The sequence below is a fragment of the Salvelinus fontinalis genome, chromosome 32 (genome assembly GCF_029448725.1).
Source record: "Salvelinus fontinalis isolate EN_2023a chromosome 32, ASM2944872v1, whole genome shotgun sequence".
Classification (NCBI taxonomy): domain Eukaryota; kingdom Metazoa; phylum Chordata; class Actinopteri; order Salmoniformes; family Salmonidae; genus Salvelinus; species Salvelinus fontinalis.
The window spans coordinates 21467997-21472960 of record NC_074696.1 but is presented as its reverse complement, the minus strand read 5'-3'; the positions used below and the strand labels follow the sequence as shown (position 1 = coordinate 21472960).

The 4964-nt window shown below is 41.3% G+C and overlaps 1 long non-coding RNA gene across 1 annotated transcript; it reads right to left on the bottom strand.

Annotated features, from left to right (window-relative positions):
* Positions 1-263: 263 nt before the first annotated feature.
* LOC129830905 (uncharacterized) lies at positions 264-3607 on the bottom strand. Its single transcript, XR_008755649.1, has 2 exons — positions 2059-3607; positions 264-1019 (listed from the first exon to the last, which is right to left on the bottom strand). It is a non-coding gene; the product is annotated as an uncharacterized LOC129830905 (long non-coding RNA).
* Positions 3608-4964: the final 1357 nt, after the last annotated feature.

The window sequence follows — 4964 nt, the reverse complement described above, 5'->3', positions numbered from 1 at the left end:
CTGGCTTTCTAGGTGAAATATGACATTTCACAGTTGGTATTGTACATCTTATATTTCACGTTCGGATGGGGAGTCCTGTACCCTGTGTCTGTTACATCTTTATGTGTGTAATGGAGGGAGACAAAAAAACTAAGTTTTTTATGTTTTACATTTTGAACCATTCTAATCTGTCGACAACCCTACGGAAATGAAATGTCCAACTATGAATATCAAATATCACCCAATATTCATTTTTCCACGAGTTTAAGGACCAGACATTGAAATGGGTTTTGAATATTTATTGAGGAAATGTAAGGAATGTGAGAATGAGGATTCAGGAAGAGGAGAGTGAACCGGATGCCGTGCGTGGACTCTGTAGAGTTAGGGTTGTAGACATCATCCTCGGGCTGGTAGACATCATCCTTAGGCTGGTAGACATCATCCTTAGGCTGTGGGAGTTAGGGTTGTAGACATCATCCTCAGGCTGTGGGAGTTAGGGTTGTAGACATCATCCTCAGGTTGTGGGAGTTAGGGTTGTAGACATCATCCTCAGGCTGTGGGAGTTAGGGTTGTAGACATCATCCTCAGGTTGTGGGAGTTAGGGTTGTAGACATCATCCTCAGGTTGTGGGAGTTAGGGTTGTAGACATCATCCTCAGGCTGTGGGAGTTAGGGTTGTAGACATCATCCTCAGGTTGTGGGAGTTAGGGTTGTAGACATCATCCTCAGGCTGTGGGAGTTAGGGTTGTAGACATCATCCTCAGGCTGTGGGAGTTAGGGTTGTGGACATCATCCTCAGGCTGTGGGAGTTAGGGTTGTGGACATCATCCTCAGGCTGTGGGAGTTAGGGTTGTAGACATCATCCTCAGGTTGTGGGAGTTAGGGTTGTAGACATCATCCTCAGGCTGTGGGAGTTAGGGTTGTAGACATCATCCTCAGGTTGTGGGAGTTAGGGTTGTAGACATCATCCTCAGGCTGTGGGAGTTAGGCTGTGGTGATGGCAATCCCCCCCAAGTGATCCTTGGAAGAACCTAAGAGATACTAGATAGAAGAGGAGGAAGAGGGATGCAAAACTTAAGGCTAGTAACGCACAGTGACGTGCAATGCAACATGCACTGCAGAACAAAGAGGAAGTGTGTTTGTTTGGTCAGGTTTAGAGTGAGGACAGGTGTGGATGCTGATTACCAATGAGTAGCAGCAATGGTGGAAAAAGTACTAAATTGTCATACTTGATTAAAAGTAAGGGTACCTTAATAGAAAATTACTCAAGTATAACTCACCCAGTAAAATACTACTTGAGTAAAGTCTAAAAGTATCTGGTTTTAAATGTACTTGTATACAGTGGTGGAAAGTGTACTCAATTGTCATACTTTGATGCTATACATCAAAGTCCTTATATTTAGCCAACCAGACGGCACGATTTTCTAGTTTTTTTTAAATATACAGATAGACGGGCGCACTCCAACACTCAGTAATAATTTACAAACGCAGTATTTGTGTACAGTGAGTCCGCCAGATCAGAGGCAGTAGGGATGGCAACATGTTATATTGATAGGTTCATGGAACATAATTCTGTCCTTCCTGAGCATTCAAAATGTAACAAGTACTTTTGGTTGTCAGGTAAAATGTATGGGAGTAAAAAGTACATATTTTCTATAGGAATGTAGTAAAAAAATATAAATAGTTAAGTAAAGTACAGATACCAAAAAACGTACTTTAAAGTATTTTTAAGTACTTTACACCTCTGATTAGCAGCTGATGCTTGTTGAGGAGCTGCTTTCAAGGCAATAGTCAATCCTTAAAAGTCTATTGAAGTACCCGTGCGTCAATCTAGGTAACATCATTTTAAAAATCCCACACAAAATCCATCAGTTTAAGCTAGAGATATGTTTTTTTTGCATGGGCTGCATCTCAATCCACCGCATCCGCGTGACGGAGAAGTCCGTCACTGGCCACAGGCAGCATCTGGTAAGCATCTCCCCCTCTTTGCTCCATGTTCAGCTACGTTAGCAATGTGGGTCGACACACAAGTTAACCTAGCCATCTCAGCTCATACATTACACACATTATTCATACATACCTTCATTAGCAGGTTGGTATGGTATAAAGAATACACAGACAAGCTTTCATGTTTAATTTAAGTGATTATTGTACTTATCAATGTTTTGGATGAGCGCTCCGTTTGTTTCTGTCCCTCTCTCTCCGTCTATGTAGCTTCCGGGTATGCTAGAATAAGGACCCGAGCTACTGCAATCGGGCTGGCTTTGTAGTGCATGTCCTGAATTGCGAGTCCATGTGAATGTGTGTATTGTAAGACACCATGTCAGTAGCGGTGGAGTTATGTAAATGTGTTATATTAATATATTAAGTGCTATAATGAGTTATGCCTTGATTAATTCATTGTTCTGATGGGAGGGGCTTCCCCCTACATAAGGAGCCCCTCTATCAGTTCAAAAGGGGGATTTTTCCATTGATACATTGACGGGGCAGCACTACCTGGCCCCATCATTTATGTCTATACTTTTGGGGCAGTACTGTTTTTTGGGGGAATCACTATGTAAGTAAACACCCTTGCACAGATGTGCTTTTGCGGCTCCGCTGTCACGGTCGTTGTTAGGTGAAAGAGAGGACCAAGGCGCAGCGTGATATAAATACATCTTCTTTTTAATAGAAGAAGAAACGAACACGAACACTAATACAAACTAGATAAAACAACAAACGACCGTGAAGCTATCAAACGAAAGTGCAGACACAAGCAACTAATGTCAAAACATAGACAATTACCCACAACCTACCTAATGCCTATGGCTGCCTAAAATATGGCTCCCAATCAGAGACAACGATAGACAGCTGTCTCTAATTGAGAACCAATCCAGGCAACCATAGACTTACATAAACACCTACACTGAACACAACCCCATGAACTCTACCAAAACCCCCTAGACAATACAAACACCCTAGACTAGACAAAACACACAAACACTCCCCCATGTCACACCCTGACCTAACTAAAATAATAAAGAAAACAAAGATAACTAAGGCCAGGGCGTGACATCCGCCATCGGATATTTTGTTTAAGTAGGCTTACATTCCATTTAAGGTTTTTTAGTTTAGCCTTCTGGCCTACTCTCTGCCACAGTCGGCCTTCTGCCTCTGCGGTGGAAGGTGGTGGAGCTACAGCGATGTTTGTCAGACCCCAAGACATCCCGAAAACATTTGTAGCGTCCGACACCAATAGGTGTCCCAGGACTGGTCTGAAGGTTGCCTATACAAACGAATGGAAGGATGGAGGAAGGTTTTTTGTTCCAACAAAAATACAAAAATATTTCCTGAGCTTTCTTATATCTCCTAGATATACGACAGACACTTCAAAACCTTCTTCCTTATGATACATTTTTTGACTGTCTTTTTTGCCATTTATGAATGTGTTATTCAATGCGTTTCTATGGGCTATAGTAGTAAAAACCAAATTCAATATTTCATCAAGTAATATAAAACATTTTTATACCTAAAGGGGTTTTAAAATTCTAAATAAAATAGCTAAATGGTCCATGTATGACCATTTTATTACAATTCCATATGTTACCTTCAACCCTCCTATCTAATCCTGTACTAATAAGAAAAGCCTTACTAACTACTATCAAACCCCCACCCATCCCCCAAATCCATTCCACCCCCCCCCCCCCCCCCCCATCCCTGTCCAATTTCAATAACCGTGCACATCAATCTTTCCCACTCTTCCACATACTGGTACTTACAACAATACGTCAACACGTTTCACTATTTCATCAACCATGCACTCTGTACACAAAGCATTCACATGTTTGCCAACCAGATTTAATGACGAGTTCAATGTACAATGTCTTACAAATGCCGGCCCTTGGGCTTGCTGTCCCACATTTTCTGCCAAGCATCTATCATAATGGCTCTAATCTTACATTTGGCCTTGCCTCTACCCAATGGAGCACAAATATCAATTATATCTCGTTTTAAAGCCCTTTTGGCTACCTGATCTACTGTTTCATTCACACTGGGACCCAGCGGAATCTCACTACTACACCTTATCTTTCGATTCTACCAATATAATTGTCAACCAGTTCCCCTATATATATCACTCACTTCTGATCAATCTTTTATTTTCTCTAACAAGGTTCAATCAACAACAGGATCTGGTAGTAACCAATGAGGAGCATCCACCGTCACCACAGAGGGGCAAACATCCAACTCCGTCAGACCACTCTCATCAGCAAGCTTTCCAACTGTCCAACCAAAACCACTGCCTTGTCTACTAGTATATTCCCGACAGTCATCTAGAACAGTACCAGTGGGATGACCAACCTTACAACTTTTCAGTCTAAGCCAATAAGCTAACAACAATTTCTGTTGGCATATGTCCAAAGGCATCTCTCCTGTCTCTTCTAATCATGCACTTACAGGTATTGATTTAAATGCACTAATACATATCCTTAAAGCTCTATACTGGATTCTGGCCAGCCTCTGAAGGAAAGTATTCGCAACTGTTCCATAAACTACTCACCCATTAACAATTGCTGTTCTGATCAGAGCTCTATAGCTGTCTATAAGTGATTGTCTATCAGCACCCCGTTCATAACCACAGAGCATGAGATTCACCACCTTGTTACACTTTGTTTCAACTCTAATGGCATGATATTTCCAGTTACAGTGGGGAGAACAAGTATTTGATACACTGCCGATTTTGCAGGTTTTCCTACTTACAAAGCATGTAGAGGTCTGTCATTTTTATCACAGGTACACTTCAACTGTGAGAGACGGAATCTTAAACAAAAATCCAGAAAATCACATTGTATGATTTTTAAGTAATTCATTTGCATTTTATTGCATGACATAAGTATTTGATCACCTACCAACCAGTAAGAATTCCGGCTCTCACAAACCTGTTAGTTTTTCTTTAAGAAGCCCTCCTGTTCTCCACTCATTACCTGTATTAACTGCACCTGTTTGAAC